General features: G+C 47.7%; 1 protein-coding gene across 6 annotated transcripts in view; it reads right to left on the minus strand.

The window, feature by feature from the left end:
- Window positions 1-18,495, minus strand: part of LOC135023985 (interleukin-1 receptor type 1-like) — a 189,121-nt gene that overhangs the window by 156,131 nt on the left and 14,495 nt on the right. For 2 of the 6 annotated variants that reach the window (XM_063953433.1, XM_063953430.1), the window contains exon 1: window positions 16,229-16,379. The exons of the other annotated variants lie outside the window; for them this stretch is intronic. The gene's annotated coding sequence lies outside the window, so the exon portion shown is untranslated. Of the gene's footprint in view, window positions 1-16,228; window positions 16,380-18,495 lie in introns of those variants that run through there. 6 annotated transcript variants of the gene reach the window in all.

Consider the following 18,495-nt stretch of genomic DNA (forward strand, 5'->3'; position numbering starts at 1 on the left):
GCAGCAGTGAAACTAGCCATAGGCAGCAGCAGTAAGGGATAGGGATGGCCATCGGTGGGTAATCCATTGATGGTTACCATCAATGGTAACATTGATGGATAACTTCGATGGTGTAAAACCATCTGTAAAGAAACCATTGATGGTTTTACACATCGATGGTCGTCCCTGCATGATTGTAAAATGAATTGCGGGCCAATCTGGGCGTGGCTCCAGGGTGTCAGGGGGCAGGGCTAAGCTCTGTGCCCTGACACTTTGAAGAAGAAAAATAAAATTCAGTAGCACTGAACCATCGATGGAGGGAAAAAATTTGGTTCTCCCCCATCGATGGTAAAAGTATTGACATCGGTCATAGACCATCGATGATTTAGATTAATCGATGGCCAATTGCCATCCCTACTAAGGGTGCCACCCCATGGCACTATGGGGGTAATTCTGAGTTGATCGCAGCAGCAAGTTTGTTAGCAATTGGGCAAAACCATGTGCTGTGCAGGGGGGGGCAGATATAACATTTGCAGAGAGAGTTAGATTTGGGTGGGTTATTTTGTTTCTGTGCAGGGTAAATACTGGCTGCTTTATTTTTACACTGCATTTTAGATTTCAGTTTGAATACACCCCACCCAAATCTAACTCTCTCTGCACATGTTATATCTGCCCCTCATGCAGTGCACATGGGGGGTCATTCCGAGTTGTTCGCTCGCTAGCAGATTTTAGCAGCATTGCACACGCTAGGCCGCCGCCCTCTGGGGGCTTAGCAGAATAGCGAACGAAAGATTAGCAGAATTGCAAATCGAAATTTCTTAGCAGTTTCTGAGTAGCTCGAGACTTACTCCTACATTGCGATCAGCTCAGCCCGTTTCGTTCCTGGTTTGACGTCACAAACACGCCCTGCGTTCGGTCAGCCACTCCCCCGTTTCTCTAGACACTCCCGCGTTTTATCCTGGCACGCCTGCGTTTTTCCGCACACTCCAAGAAAACGGTCAGTTTCCGCCCAGAAACACCCACTTCCTGTCAATCACACTCCGATCACTTCAACAATGAAAATTCTTCGTTCGGACGTGAGTAAATCTACTAAGTTTTGTGCTAAAATACTTAGCGCATGCGCACTGCGTACCATGCGCATTTTCGCCATAATCGCTCCATTGCGAAAATCGGCAACGAGCGAACAACTCAGAATGACTCCCATGGTTTTGCCCAACTGCTAACAAATTTGCTGCTGCGATCAACTCTGAATTAGGCCCTATACTCCTTACAGACCTGCAACAGGAGCAGCAAGTTACAGTACTTTTTTTTTCTCTTTCTGGTTCTTTTAATGTGGATGAAACCCCATACTCTACATAACTGAAATAAAGCAAAGGAGAAATAAATGGTAAACTCTAGCCGAGTAACATGGTACAGTATGGCGGGTATCCAATTAACCGCGATAAAGCTATTGCGGCTATTGTTATCGCACCTATCTCCTGAAAAGTCGGGTTATCCCAGCCTGCGTGCTCCCATTTATCACACCTATACTATTCCAAATCGGCAATTGTGCGACAATTCTAGCCGGCAAATGCATAGGAAAAAAAATGGGGAAATCTGCCTGTACCTCCAAAAAAATGGCTGCTATATGCAATTGCAGTCGAATTGCCGAAAAACGGGGCATTTTCAACATCAAAAAAATCAATAAAAAAATCGACAATGCAATACAGTACTTTTCGACAAAAAAAACGGCCGTTTCAGATTCGACTTTTTGAAATTCGACAGTTGTCAAATTCGACATGTCTGCAATGGTAAAAATGCGGCTTTTCGACAAAAGTATATTCAATTGAAGAATGTCGATTCGACAACAGTGCTTTTCGACAGTCATTTCGTCAATTTCAGTCCGCCTCATTTTGGTGGCGGAATCTAATAAAAAAATGTAAAAACATGTTTTTTTGTTGTTGCTAATAGCATATCTATTTATATTAGAAGGGATTATCTACTTGGTTTGTCTATTAGGAGCCACAAGTATTATTTATATATTTTTCAAAAGAATATATTTTTTTTTTACTGACTAAAATAATATGAAGAGATCAGAGCATGTTTTTCAGTGGGAAGGGGTGGGAATGGGTTAAAAATCAAGAAGAAAAAAAAATGCGTGGGATCCCCCCTCCTAAGCATAACCAGCCTCAGGCTCTTTGAAAATACGGGGAAAAAATTGGGATAATGCCACAGCCGGGGGACACTTTTATACTGGTCCCTGCGGCCGTGGCATTAAATCCCCAACTAGTCACCCCTGGCTGGGGTACCCTGGAGTGAGGACCCCTTAAATCAAGGGGTCCCCCCCTCCAGCCACCCAAGGGCCCGCTGGTACCTGTAGTTCGACTGCAAAAAAATACCCAAATAAAAACAGTACACGCACACCATGAAAGTAAAACTTTATTGCATACATGCACGCCGACACACACATACTTACCTATGTTCACACGCCGACTCTGTCCACTTCTCCAAGTAGAATCCACGGGGTACCTGAAAATAAAATTATACTCACCATAATCCAGTGTAGATCTGTCCTCTTCTTTTTTGTAATCCACGTACTTGGCAAAAAAATAAAACGCAAAAGCCGGACCACGCACTGAAAGGGGTCCCATGTTTACACATGGAACCCCTTTCCCCAAATGCCAGGACCCCCCGTGACTCCTGTCACAGAGGGTCCCTTCAGCCAATCAGGGAGCGCCACGTCGTGGCACTCTCCTGATTGGCTGTGCGAGTCTGAGCTCAGATGGCGCATAGTACTATGCCGCTCCATTATCTTCAATGGTGGGAACTTTGGGAATTTTTTTGCAGTAGAACTATAGGTACCAGCGGGCCCGTTTCCCCCCCGCATGCTGTTACTTGTGGTACTCCAAGTACCAGCTTGCGGGGGAGGCTTGCTGGGACTTGTAGTTCTGCTACAAAAAACAATATTCTTTTATTTGACACAAGGTTATCAGCCCCCCATCCGCAGCCCTTGGATGGGATGGGGGGGGGGGGGGACACAGCATCGGCTTCACCCCTGGCCCTTGGGTACCCCGGCCAGGGGTGACTAGTTGGGGATTTAATGCCACAGCCGCAGGGGCCAGTATAAAAGGTGTCCCCCGGCTGTGGCATTATCTCTCCAGCTAGTGGAGCCCCGGTGCTGGTGTTAAAAATACGGGGAACCCATACGCTTTTTGTCCCCCGTATTTTTTGCACCAGGACCGGACGCAGAGCCTGGTGCTGGCTGTAAAAATACGGGGGATCCCCTGTCAATTTCCCCCCCGTATTTTTACAACCAGGACCGGCTCAAAGAGCCCGAGGCTGGTTATGCTTAGGAGGGGGGACCCCACGCAATTTTTTTCTGGGTTTTTAAAACACTTTTGTGCCGTCCAAAAAGTCGAATCCAGGACGCACACTATCCGGCAATTGGTCCGTTTTTCGACAGCGGGACTGTCGAATCCGTTTTTTATTGAATATGTCGAATTCGGGTCTGGGCGGCAGGGTGTCTGACTGTCGAATTGTGTCGAATTAAAAAACGGTCGAATTCCAGACGGAATTCGACCGCAATTGCATATACCCCTATATGTTTTTTTTTTTTTTTTTTTTTTTTTTTAAATGCTGAAAAATTACAGAAAGCTATTTTTTTCTGCAAAATAAGTGTTCATTAAATTTGGAGTACATAAAAATGGGTATAAGTATATATTTGGATCATTTTCGGGGACTTTTAAAAAAAATAAGAATTTACTCACCGGTAATTCTATTTCTCGTAGTCCGTAGTGGATGCTGGGAACTCCGTAAGGACCATGGGAATAGCGGGCTCCGAAGGAGGCTGGGCACTCTAGAAAGATTTCAGACTACCTGGTGTGCACTGGCTCCTCCCACTATGACCCTCCTCCAAGCCTCAGTTAGGATACTGTGCCCGGACGAGCGTACACAATAAGGAAGGATTTTGAATCCCGGGTAAGACTCATACCAGCCACACCAATCACACCGTACAACTCGTGATATGAAACCCAGTTAACAGTATGAAACAACTAAGCCTCTCAACAGATGGCTCAACAATAACCCGATTTAGTTAACAATAACTATGTACAAGTATTGCAGATAAACCGCACTTGGGATGGGCGCCCAGCATCCACTACGGACTACGAGAAATAGAATTACCGGTGAGTAAATTCTTTTCTCTATCGTCCTAGTGGATGCTGGGGTTCCTGAAAGGACCATGGGGAATAGCGGCTCCGCAGGAGACAGGGCACAAAAGTAAAGCTTTCCGATCAGGTGGTGTGCACTGGCTCCTCCCCCTATGACCCTCCTCCAAGCCAGTTAGATTTTTGTGCCCGGCCGAGAAGGGTGCAATCTAGGTGGCTCTCCTAAAGAGCTGCTTAGAAAAGTTTAGCTTAGGTTTTTTATTTTACAGTGAGTCCTGCTGGCAACAGGATCACTGCAACGAGGGACTTAGGGGAGAAGAAGTGAACTCACCTGCGTGCAGGATGGATTGGCTTCTTGGCTACTGGACATCAGCTCCAGAGGGACGATCACAGGTACAGCCTGGATGGTCACCGGAGCCTTGCCGCCGGCCCCCTTGCAGATGCTGAAATAAGAAGAGGTCCAGAATCGGCGGCAGAAGACTCCTCAGTCTTCTAAAGGTAGCGCACAGCACTGCAGCTGTGCGCCATTTTCCTCTCAGCACACTTCACACGGCAGTCACTGAGGGTGCAGGGCGCTGGGAGGGGGGCGCCCTGGGAGGCAAATGAAAACCTATTTTGGCTAAAAATACCTCACATATAGCCTCCGGAGGCTATATGGAGATATTTAACCCCTGCCAGAATCCGTTAAGAGCGGGAGACGAGGCCGCCGAAAAAGGGGCGGGGCCTATCTCCTCAGCACACAGCGCCATTTTCCCTCACAGAAAGGCTGGAGGGAAGGCTCCCAGGCTCTCCCCTGCACTGCACTACAGAAACAGGGTTAAAACAGAGAGGGGGGGCACTAATTTGGCGTTAGAAATATATAAAAAAGATGCTATAAGGGAAAACACTTATATAAGGTTGTCCCTATATAATTATAGCGTTTTTGGTGTGTGCTGGCAAACTCTCCCTCTGTCTCTCCAAAGGGCTAGTGGGTCCTGTCCTCTATCAGAGCATTCCCTGTGTGTGTGCTGTGTGTCGGTACGTGTGTGTCGACATGTAGGAGGACGATGTTGGTGAGGAGGCGGAGCAATTGCCTGTAATGGTGATGTCACTCTCTAGGGAGTCGACACCGGAATGGATGGCTTATTTAGGGAATTACGTGATAATGTCAACACGCTGCAAGGTCGGTTGACGACATGAGACGGCCGACAAACAATTAGTACCGGTCCAGACGTCTCAAAAACACCGTCAGGGGTTTTAAAACGCCCGTTTACTTTAGTCGGTCGACACAGACACAGACAGGGACACTGAATCCAGTGTCGACGGTGAATAAACAAACGTATTCCTTATTAGGGCCACACGTTAAAGGCAATGAAGGAGGTGTTACATATTTCTGATACTACAAGTACCACAAAAGAGGGTATTATGTGGGATGTGAAAAAACTACCATAGTTTTTCCTGAATCAGATAAATTAAATAAAGTGTGTGATGATGCGTGGGTTCCCCCCGATAGAAAATTATGGGCGGTATACCCTTTCCCGCCAGAAGTTAGGGCGCGTTGGGAAACACCCCTTAGGGTGGATAAGGCGCTCACACGCTTATCAAAACAAGTGGCGGTACCGTCTATAGATAGGGCCGTCCTCAAGGACCAGCTGACAGGAGGCTGGAAAATATCATAAAAAGTATATACACACATACTGGTGTTATACTGCGACCAGCGATCGCCTCAGCCTGGATGTGCAGAGCTGGGGTGGCTTGGTCGGATTCCCTGACTAAAAATATTGATACCCTTGACAGGGACAGTATTTTATTGACTATAGAGCATTTAAAGGATGCATTTCTATATATGCGAGATGCACAGAGGGATATTTGCACTCTGGCATCAAGAGTAAATGCGATGTCCATAACTGCCAGAAGATGTTATGGACACGACAGTGGTCAGGTGATGCAGATTCCAAACGGCACTAAGGTGTATTGCCGTATAAAGGAAGAGGAGTTATTTGGGGTCGGTCCATCGGACCTGGTGGCCACGGCAACTGCTGGATAATCCACCGTTTTTACCCTAAGTCACATCTCTGCAGAAAAAGACACCGTCTTTTCAGCCTCAGTCCTTTCGTCCCTATAAGATCATATCTGCCCAGGGATAGAGGAAAGGGAAGAAGACTGCAGCAGGCAGCCCATTCCCAGGAACAGAAGCGTTCCACCGCTTCTGACAAGTTCTCAGCATGGCGCTGAGACCGTACAGGACCCCTGGATCCTACAAGTAGTATCCCAGGGGTACAGATTGGAATGTCGAGACGTTTCCCCTTCGCAGGCTCCTGAAGTCTGCTTTACCAAGGTCTCCCTCCGACAAGGAGGCAGTATGGAAAAAAATTCACAAGCTGTATTCCCAGCAGGTGATAATTAAATTACCCCTCCTACTACAAGAAAAGGGGTATTATTCCACACTATATTGTGGTACTGAAGCCAGAAGGCTAGGTGAGACTTATTCTAAATCTAAAAAATTTTTGAACACTTACAAAGGTTCAAATCAAGATGGAGTCACTCAGAGCAGTGATAACGAACAAGAAGAAGGGGACTATATAGTGTCCCGGGACATCAGGGATGCTTACCTCTATGTCCCAAATTTGCCCTTCTCACTAAGGGTACCTCAGGTTCGTGGTGCAGAACTGTCACTATCAGTTTCAGACGCTGCCGTTTGGATTGTCCACGGCACCCCGGGTCTTTACTAAGGTAATGGCCGAAATGATGATTCTTCTTCGAAGAAAAGGCGTCTTAATTATCCCTTACTTGGACGATCTCCTGATAAGGGCATAGTCCAGGGAACAGTTGAAGGAGTAGCACTATCTCGGATACTGCTACAACAGCACGGGTGGATTCTAAATATTCCAAAATCGCAGCTGATCCCGACGACACGTCTGCTGTGCCTAGGGATGATTCTGGACACAGTCCAGAAAAAGGTGTTTCTCCCGAAAGAGAAAGCCAGGGAGTTATCCGAGCTAGTCAGGAACCTCCTAAAAACAGTGCATCATTGCACAAGGGTCCTGGTAGAAAATGGTGGCTTCCTACGAAGCAATTCCATTCGGCAGATTTCACGCAAGAACTTTTCAGTGGGATCTGCTGGACAAATGGTCCGGATCCCATCTTCAGATGCATCAGCGGATAACCCTATATCCAAGGACAAGGGTGTCTCTCCTGTGGTGGTTATAGAGTGCTCATCTTCTAGAGGGCCGCAGATTCGGCATTCAGGATTGGATGCTGGTGACCACGGAGCCCAGCCCGAGAGGCTGGGGAGCAGTCACACAAGGAAAAAATTTCCAGGGAGTGTGATCAAGTCTGGAGACTTTTCTCCACATAAATATACTGGAGCTAAGGGTAAATTTATAATGCTCTAAGCTTAGCAAGACCTCTGCTTCAAGGTCAGCCGGTATTGATCCAGTGGGAAAAACATCACGGCAGTCGCCCACGTAAACAGACAGGGCGACACAAGAAGCAGGAGGGCAATGGCAAAAACTGCAAGGACTTTTCGCTGGGCGGAAAATCATGTGATAGCACTGTCAGCAGTGTTTCATCCCGGGAATGGAAACTGGGAAGCAGACTTCCTCAGCAGGCACGACCTCCACCCGGGAGAGTGGAAACTTCATCGGGAAGTTTTTTCCACATGATTGTAAACCGTTGGGAAATACCAAAGGTGGACATGATGGCGTCCCGTCTGAACAAAAAACGGGACAGGTATTGCGCCAGGTCAAGAGACCCTCAGGCAATAGCTGTGGACGTTCTGGTAACACCGTGGGTGTACCAGTCGGTGTATGTGTTCCCTCCTCTGCTTCTCATACCTAAGGTGCTGAGAATTATAAGACGTAGAGGAGTAAGAACTATACTCATGGCTCCGGATTGGCCAAGAAGGACTTGGTACCCGGAACTTCAAGAGATGTTTACAGAGGTCTTATGGCCTCTGCCGCTAAGAAGGGACTTGCTTCAGCAAGTACCATGTCTGTTCCAAGACTTACCGCAGCTGCGTTTGTTGGCATGGCGGTGGAACGCCAGATCCTGAGGGAAAAAGGCATTCCGGAAGAGGTCATTCCTACCCTGGTCAAAGCCAGAAAGGAGGTGACCGCACAACATTATCACCACATGTGGCGAAAATATGTTGCGTGGTGTGAGGCCAGGAAGGCCCCACAAAGAAATTTCAACTCGGTCGATTCCTGCATTTCCTGCAAACAGGAGTGTCTATGGGCCTCAAATTGGGGTCCATTAAGGTTCAAATTTCGGCCCTGTCAATTTTCTTCCAGAAAGAATTGGCTTCAGTTCCTGAAGTCCAGAACTTTGTCAAGGGAGTATTGCATATACAACCCTCTTTTGTGCCTCCAGTGGCACTGTGGGATCTCAACGTAGTTCTGGGATTCTCCAAATCACATTGGTTTAAAACCAGTCAAATCTGTGGATTTGAAGCATCTCACATGAAAAGTGACCATGTTCTTGGCCCTGGCCTGGACCAGGCGAGTGTCAAATTGGTGGTTTTTTTCTCAAAAAAGCCCATATTTGTTTGTCCATTCGGACAGGGCAGAGCTGCGGAATCGTCCCCAGTTCTCTCCCTAAGGTGGTGTCAGTGTTTCACCTGAACCAGCTTATTGTGGTGCCTTGCACCTACTAGGGACTTGGAGGACTCCAAGTTGCTAGATGTTGTCAGGGCCCTGAAAATATAGGTTCCAGGACGGCTGGAGTCAGGAAAACTGACTTGCTGTTATCCTGTATGCACCCAACAAACTGGGTGCTCTTGCTTTTAAGCAGACTATTGCTAGTTGGATGTGTAATACAATTCAGCTTGCACATTCTGTGGCAGGCCTGCCACAGCCAAAATATGTAAATGCCCATTCCACAAGGAAGGTGGGCTCATCTTGGGCGGCTGCCCGAGGGGTCTCGGCTTTACAACTTTGCCGAGCGGTTATTTAGTCAGGGGCAAACACGTTTGTAAAATCCTACAAATTTGATACCCTGGCTAAGGAGGACCTGGAGTTCTCTCATTCGGTGCTGCAGAGTCATCCGCACTCTCCCGCCCGTTTGGGAGCTTTGGTATAATCCCCATGGTCCTTTCAGGAACCCCAGCATCCACTAGGACGATAGAGAAAATAAGAATTTACTTACCGATAATTCTATTTCTCGGAGTCCGTAGTGGATGCTGGGCGCCCATCCCAAGTGCGGATTATCTGCAATACTTGTACATAGTTACAAAAATCGGGTTATTATTGTTGTGAGCCATCTTTTCAGAGGCTCCGCTGTTATCATACTGTTAACTGGGTTTAGATCACAAGTTGTACGGTGTGATTGGTGTGGCTGGTATGAGTCTTACCCGGGATTCAAAATTCCTCCCTTATTGTGTGCGCTCGTCCGGGCACAGTACCTAACTGGCTTGGAGGAGGGTCATAGGGGGAGGAGCCAGTGCACACCACCTGATCGGAAAGCTTTACTTTTGTGCCCTGTCTCCTGCGGAGCCGCTATTCCCCATGGTACTTTCAGGAACCCCAGCATCCACTACGGACTCCGAGAAATAGAATTATCGGTAAGTAAATTCTTATTATTTTCTCTGACGTCCTAGTGGATGCTGGGAACTCCGTAAGGACCATGGGGATTATACCAAAGCTCCCAAACGGGCGGGAGAGTGCGGATGACTCTGCAACACCGAATGAGAGAACTCCAGGTCCTCCTCAGCCAGGGTATCAAATTTATAGAATTTTGCAAACGTGTTTGCCCCTGACCAAGTAGCAGCTCGGCAAAGTTGTAAAGCCGAGACCCCTCGGGCAGCCGCCCAAGATGAGCCCACCTTCCTTGTGGAATGGGCACTGACAGATTTTGGCTGTGGCAGGCCTGCCACAGAATGTGCAAGTTGAATTGTACTACAAATCCAACGAGCAATAGTCTGCTTAGAAGCAGGAGCACCCAGCTTGTTGGGTGCATATAGGATAAACAGCGAGTCAGATTTTCTGACTCCAGCCGTCCTGGAAACATATATTTTCAGGGCCCTGACCACGTCTAACAACTTGGAGTCCTCCAAGTCCCTAGTGGCCGCAGGCACCACAATAGGCTGGTTCAAATGAAACGCTGACACCACCTTAGGGAGAAACTGGGGACGAGTCCTCAATTCTGCCCTATCCATATGGAAAATCAGATAAGGGCTTTTATAAGACAAAGCCGCCAATTCTGATACTAGCCTGGCAGAAGCCAAGGCCAATAACATGACCACCTTCCACGTGAGATATTTCAGATCCACGGTTTTTAGTGGTTCAAACCAATGTGATTTTAAGAAACTCAACACCACGTTGAGATCCCAAGGTGCCACAGGAGGCACATATGGGGGCTGAATATGCAGCACTCCCTTTACAAATGTCTGAACTTCAGGTACTGAAGCTAGTTCTTTCTGAAAGAAAATCGATAGAGCCGAGATCTGTACCTTAATGGAACCCAGCTTTAGGCCCATATTCACTCCTGCTTGCAGGAAATGCAGAAATCGACCTAGTTGAAATTCCTCAGTTGGGGCCTTTTCGGCCTCACACCATGCAACATATTTCCGCCATATGCGGTGATAATGATTTGCTGTAACCTCTTTCCTGGCTTTAATAAGCGTAGGAATGACTTCCTCCGGAATGCCCTTTTACTTCAGGATCCGGCGTTCAACCGCCATGCCGTCAAACGCAGCCGCGGTAAGTCTTGGAACAGACAGGGCCCCTGCTGTAGCAGGTCTTGTCTTAGCGGCAGAGGCCACGGGTCCTCTGAGATCATCTCTTGAAGTTCCGGGTACCATGTTCTTCTTGGCCAATCCGGAACCACGAGAATTGTGTTTACTCCTTGCTTTCTTATTATTCTCAATACCTTTGGTATGAGAGGCAGCGGAGGGAACACATAAACTGACTGGTACACCCACGGTGTCACCAGAGCGTCCACAGCTATCGCTTGAGGGTCTCTTGATCTGGCGCAATACCTCTCTAGTTTTTTGTTTAGGCGGGACGCCATCATGTCCACCTGTGGACGACCCCACTGATGTACAATCATTTGGAAGACTTCTGGATGAAGTCCCCACTCTCCCGGGTGGAGGTCGTGTCTGCTGAGGAAGTCTGCTTCCCAGTTGTCCACTCCCGGAATGAACACTGCTGACAGTGCTAGTACATGATTTTCCGCCCATCGGAGAATACTTGTGGCTTCTGTCATTGCCATCCTGCTTCTTGTGCCGCCCTGTCGATTCACATGGGCGACTGCCGTGATGTTGTCTGACTGGATCAGCACCGGCTGGTGTAGGAGCAGGGATTTTGCTTGACTTAGGGCATTGTAGATGGCCCTTAGTTCCAGAATATTTATGTGAAGGGAAGTCTCCTGACTTGTCCATAGTCCTTGGAAGTTTCTTCCCTTTGTGACTGCCCCCCAGCCTCGCAGGCTGGCATCCGTGGTCACCAGGACCCAGTCCTGAATGCCGAATCTGCGACCCTCCAGAAGATGAGCACTCTGCAGCCACCACAGAAGAGACACCCTGGTTCTTGCAGACAGGGTTATCAAGCGATGCATCTGAAGATGTGATCCGGACCACTTGTCCAACAGGTCCCACTGAAAGATTCTGGCATGGAACCTGCCGAATGGAATTGCTTCGTAAGAAGCTACCATCTTTCCCAAGACCCGCGTGCAGTGATGCACCGATACCTGTTTTGGTTTCAGGAGGTCTCTGACTAGAGAAGACAACTCCCTGGCTTTCTCCTCCGGGAGAAACACTTTTTTCTGGACTGTGTCCAGAATCATCCCCAGGAACAGTAGTAGACGTGTCGTCGGGACCAGCTGTGACTTTAAGATATTCAGAATCCAGCCGTGCTGGTTCAGCACTTCCTGAGATAGTGCTACTCCCACCAACAACTGTTCTTTGGACCGTGCCTTTATTAGGAGATCGTCCAAGTACGGGATAATTAAAACTCCCTTTCTTCGAAGGAGTATCATCATTTCCGCCATAACCTTGGTAAATACCCTTGGTGCCGTGGAGAGTCCAAACGGCAGCTTCTGGAATTGGTAATGGCAATCCTGTACCACAAATCTGAGGTACTCCTGGTGAGGATGGTAAATGGGGACATGCAGGTAAGCATCCTTGATGTCCAGGGAAACCATGTAATCCCCCTCGTCCAGGCTTGCAATAACCGCCCTGAGCGATTCCATCTTGAACTTGAATTTTTTTATGTACATGTTCAAGGATTTCAAATTTAAAATGGGTCTCACCGAACCGTCCGGCTTCGGTACCACAAATAGTGTGGAATAGTAACCCCGGCCTTGTTGAAGTAGGGGTACCTTGATTATCACCTGCTGGGAATACAGCTTGTGAATTGCCGCTAGCACCGCCTCCCTGTCTGAGGGAGCAATCGGCAAGGCAGATTTTAGAAACCGGTGGGGTGGAGCCGCCTCGAATTCCAGCATGTATCCCTGAGATACTACTTGAAGGATCCAGGGATCCACCTGTGAGCGAGACCACTGATCGCTGAAATTTCTGAGGCGGGCCCCCACCGTACCTGGCTCCACCTGTGGAGCCCCACCGTCATGCGGCGGACTTGGAAGAGGAAGCGGGGGAGGACTTTTGTTCCTGGGAACCTGCTGTCTGTTGCAGCCTTTTTCCCCTACCTCTGCCTCTAGACAGAAAAGACCCTCCTTTTCCACGCTTGCTTTTCTGGGTTCGAAAGGACTGAACCTGATAAAATGGCGCCTTCTTAGGCTGTGAGGGAACATGGGGTAAAAATGCTGACTTCCCAGACGTTGCTGTGGAAACTAGGTCGGAGAGACCATCCCCAAATAATTCCTCCCCTTTATAAGGCAAAACTTCCATGTGCCTCTTGGAATCTGCATCTCCCGTCCACTGACGAGTCCATAAGCATCTCCTAGCAGAGATAGACAATGCACTTACTTTAGATGCCAGCCGGCAAATTTCCCTCTGTGCATCTCTCATATATAAGACTGAATCTTTTATATGGTCAATCGTTAGCAGAATAGTGTCTCTGTCTAGTGTGTCAATATTTTCTGACAGTTTTTCTGACCATGCAGCGGGAGCACTGCACATCCAAGCTGACGCAATAGCTGGTCTAAGTATAATGCCTGAGTGTGTGTATACAGACTTCAGGATTGCCTCCTGCTTTCTATCAGCAGGCTCCTTAAGGGCGGCCGTATCCTGAGAGGGTAGTGCCACCTTTTTTGACAAACGTGTGAGCGCTTTATCCACCCTAGGTGGTGTTTCCCAACGTGACCTATCCTCTGGCGGGAAAGGGAACGCCATTAGTACCTTCTTAGGAATTACAAATTTTTTATCAGGGAAAAGCCACGCTTCTTCACACACTTCATTTAGTTCATCTGATGGGGGAAAAACTACGGGTAGTTTTTTCTCCCCAAACATAATACCCTTTTTTGTGGAACCTGGATGTAAATCAGAAATGTTTAACACCTCTTTCATTGCCTCAATCATGCAGTGAATGGCCCTGACAGGCATTAGGTTTGGCTCATCGTCGTCGACACTGTTATCAGTATCCGTGTCGACATCCGGGTCTGCAAACTGAGGTAGCGGGCGTTTTAGAGCCCCTGACGACCCCTGAGGCACCTGGACAGGCACGAGCTGAGATCCCGGCTGTCCCACATTTGGCATGTCGTCAAATTTCTTATGTAAAGAATCTATACGTGCACTCATTTCTTTCCATAAGTTCATCCACTCGGGTGTCTGCCCCGCAGGGGGTGACGTCCCTTCAAAATGCATCTGCTCCGCCTCCACCTCATTATCCTCATCAAACATGTCGACACAGCCGTACCGACACACCCCACACACACAGGGAATGCTCAACAGAGGACAGGACCCACAAAAAGCCCTTTGGGGGGACAGAGTGAGAGTATGCCAGCACACACCAGAGCGCTATATATATACAGGGACTAACTGAGTTATGTCCCTAATAGCTGCTTTTCATATAATATATGTATATATACTGCCAAATTTAATGCCCCCCCTCTCTTTTCCCTCTTACTGTTACTGTATATTGCAGGGAAGAGCCAGGGAGCTTCCTTCCAGCCGAGCTGTGAGGGAAAAATGGCGCCAGTGTGCTGAGGAGATAGGCTCCGCCCCTTTTTCGCGGCCTATTCTCCCGCTTTTTATGGAATTCTGGCAGGGGTATTTACCTCATATATAGCCTCTGGGGTTATATATTGAGGTATTTTAGCCAGCCAAGGTGTTATTATTGCTGCCTCAGGGCGCCCCCCCCCAGCGCCCTGCACCCTCAGTGACCGGAGTGTGAAGTGTGAGAGGAGCAATGGCGCACAGCTGCAGTGCTGTGCGCTACCTTGGTGAAGACAGAGTCTTCATGCCGCCGATTTTCCGGACCATCTTCTTGCTTCTGGCTCTGTAAGGGGGACGGCGGCGCGGCTCCGGGACCGAACACCAAGGACTGGGCCTGCGGTCGATCCCTCTGGAGCTAATGGTGTCCAGTAGCCTAAGAAGCCCAAACCGGCTGCAAGCAGGCGAGTTCGCTTCTTCTCCCCTTAGTCCCTCGCTGCAGTGAGCCTGTTGCCAGCAGGTCTCACTGAAAATAAAAAACCTAAGTCTATTCTTTCTAAGAGCTCAGGAGAGCCCCTAGTGTGCATCCAACCTCGGCCGGGCACGAATTCTAACTGAGGCTTGGAGGAGGGTCATAGTGGGAGGAGCCAGTGCACACCAGGTAGTCTGAAATCTTTCTAGAGTGCCCAGCCTCCTTCGGAGCCCGCTATTCCCATGGTCCTTACGGAGTTCCCAGCATCCACTAGGACGTCAGAGAAATAGTGGAAAGAGACTGGTTACTCCCACCTGCAAGCCTAAAAATATCTATCCCACTCATAAAGCACCTGTCTCATACCTTGTACCCCAATTTCCATCACTTTGCATTTTTTTACCCCAAAATTACCTGTCATTATTGGCTAATTAAAAACTAAGTGCCTAATTAGTCAATACAATTACAACTGAGGAGCCCAGCATATCGATCAGCCCAGCATGAACATAATGGGCCCGAATCAGATTTAGAAGCAAAAAAAAAAAAAATACTGGCTACATTTGCATTTAGTGAACACATACTGGACAGATATGCTATTACCCGGACATATAGAAATACACTTGGCACACAGCTTTCTACTATAGCTTTAAAACTCTGCACAATTTAAATCAGCCCCACCTGCTGCACAACAGTTTTGCTACGTCTGTGATTTGTTCCTAATGGTGGGTACACACTATGCCAGTGGTTCCCAAACGTTTTTTTTTAATCACGGCGCCCTAGAGCATCAGAATATTTTTCACGGCACCCTAGGCCAAAAGTTTCTTATTAAGAAATCTAAAAAGAAATATTAACCTAAATACTAATTGTGTTTATATGTCATCCCTAGGCTCAGTTATGTGATGGCGGACGGGAATCACTTCTGTTTGTTCACATATGTTATGACCAACATGCACCGGCACTGGTCTGGCCTAATTACATTGACCAGATTTTTTTATTTTTATGTTTAATTGGTCCTGGACCACAAGCCCAGGGCACCCCATGGTGCCACGGCACACAGTTTGAGAACCACTGCATTATGCAATACTCTCTATGAGCGATATCGCGTAGTGTTTCCCCACCTTGCCCGGGCCGCTGACTTAGTGCGTACACACTATGCGATATCACAGTGACATCATGCCGCAGCCGACCCAAACGTGTAGCATCTGACAATATAGTCAGATTGAGCTGCATGTACAGCCGACAGCAGTATGCCTAGTGTGTACCCGCCACAACGCCCAATGTTCTCCCATGTTACCACATTGCCTCTTGCCATCATAACTCACCAAAACCATACCTTTGAAATAAAGTAATTATTACTCAATGATCTCCCACATTTAAGTAACTGAAGAAAGTAAATCACATATTTTGCATCCCAATAGAATCTAATTGGGCGGTTTCTTTGCTTTTAATTAAAAGAGCACCCAATTAATATGAAGCTAGGAACGAAACTTCCTAGCCTGCTGCCTGTAATATTACTATCCTATCCATAGGAGAAAGACAGTGTTACACAATACATTGTAGACACAAACAAACAACAAAGGAAGAAGAATGTACAGTATGTACCAGTACCTATTCTTGGCGAGTGACATGTAGCCTGTGTATGTAGGAGGCAGCGCAGTACTAGGGTCTCTCTCTAGCATATACGTCGCTGCTGTCTCATTGCCGGGCTGCCGGTGTCAGTGCTGGAAATACCTCTCTTCCTGCAGGCCAGGGGAGGAGCGCAGGCTGCAGATTTCGACATCCCACAGCACGTTTTGTACAGATACTTCAGTCAGTTCCCAGCATTTCCACTACTTGAACTACGTGCTGCTGGCTGCCAAGAGCTGTCTCCAGGCTCCTTAACTAGTTCTATTCCAGGTCACTTATTCCAAACTGTCACACATTCAATAGAGATTACATAATGTAATGATGAGAATAAAATGAACGTAGCAGGTACTTTGTTCATGGTTAGTGAAAGGTAAAAAGAAATTTGAAATGCAAATAGGAATAATACTGTGTGTATTGTTTAAATTAGGGTGATCATATTATCCCTTTAACCTGGGACACTCATGAACTACACAGGTTCTGTGGCTGCTTAAAACCAGGTGAAATGCAGCCTTGTAGTCAGCCAGCCACAGAACCTGTGTAATTCATGAGTGTCCCAGTTTAACTTTAAAGGGATAATTTTTGGGGTGTTTTATTCAAAGCGGATATATGGAATACATGTTAGATGTTAGTTTAATTCAGAGGTTCTCAAACTCGGTCCTCAGGACCAGGGCCGGTGCTAGGGTGTTCGGCGCCCCCCTGCAAACTATAAATTTGCGCCCTCCCATATTCCTTTGGCGCGCATCGGGAAAAGGGGTGTGGTCTCACAAGTAAGGGGCATAGCCACACAATAGTACCCACATTAAAAATTTCGCCACAATGTAGCACAATCTTATTCATCTTATACGTAATGCCCCACCCGTAGTAGTAGCGTCCTTATATGTAATGCACCCCAGTAGTAGTAGCATCCCTATGCATAATGCCCCCCCAGTAGTAGTAGCATCCTTATACATAGTGCACCCCCAGTAGTAGTAGCGTCCTTATACATAATGCCCCCCAGTAGTAGTAGCATCCTTATACATAGTGCACCCCCAGTAGTAGTAGCGTCCTTATACATAATGCCCCCCCAGTAGTAGTAGCATCCTTATACATAATGCTCCCCAGTAGTAGTAGCATCCTTATACATAATGCCCCCCCAGTAGTAGTAGCATCCTTATACGTAAGGCCCCCCAAGTAGTATTGTTATATGTAATGCCCCCCAAGTAATAGTAGCATCCTATACATAATGCCCCCCCCCAAGTAGTAGTATCGTCCTTATACGTAATGACCCCCCTAGTAGTAGCATTGTTACACGTAATGGCCCCCCCATTAGTAGCGTTGTTACACGTAATGGCCCCCCCATTAGTAGCGTTGTTACACGTAATGGCCCCCCCCATTAGTAGCGACGTTACACGTAATGCCCCCCCTGTAGTAGTAGCGTACTTAAAGCACACATACGCACACAGACATACCGCAAACACACACATACACAATACACACACACTTCCCTCTCACCCTTCACTTACCTAAGCCAGTCTCCCTCTGAGTCTGTACACTATAGCAGCCTGGTCCGAGTAGCTCCGCCCCTTTCGGCCTGTTTAGCCCCGCCCCTTCCGTCCCATGTAGCTCCGCCCCCTTTTGTCCCATACACAGCGCTGTCCTGTCACACAGGTGAGGGGTGGGGAGCGGAGGGAGGAGGAGTCTAATGCTACAAGCGCCGCTGCCAGTGCCTGAGCAGCATCAGCACGGGGGACAGGACGGTGCAGCAGGGAAGGAATGCAGAGCAGGGGGAGCGCCTCTCCGTCCCAGCGCCTCCCTGCACTGCATCCCTTCGCTGAGCGGGTAGCTCCGGGCCTGCTCAGGACCCCACCCAGTGCATGTTTTGCAGGTCTCCTCACAGAATCGCAAGTGAAATAATTAGCTCCACCTGTGGAGCTTTTAAAATGTGTCAGTGAGTAATTAATACACCTGTGCACCTGCTTGGTTACCTGCAAAACATGCACTGTGTGTGCCCCCGAGGACCGAGTTTGAGAACCTCTGGTTTAATTTGTTGTAGGAAAAAGTATTGGTATGCAGAGTGGTAGTAATAAAATTAACATATAATGCATGCACAGCCATTGTATGCTGTCCTTGCCATTTTGTAAGGTTATATGGACTAGACATAAAATACATATCTTAGAAATGGAATTAAGCTATTGTTCTTGCTAGGCATGGAACAAAAATGTTTTTTAACCTACAACACATATACTGTGCACATAGAGGCATGTTTATCA

This window comes from Pseudophryne corroboree, chromosome 2 (assembly GCF_028390025.1).
Source record: "Pseudophryne corroboree isolate aPseCor3 chromosome 2, aPseCor3.hap2, whole genome shotgun sequence".
Taxonomy (NCBI): Eukaryota; Metazoa; Chordata; class Amphibia; order Anura; family Myobatrachidae; genus Pseudophryne; species Pseudophryne corroboree.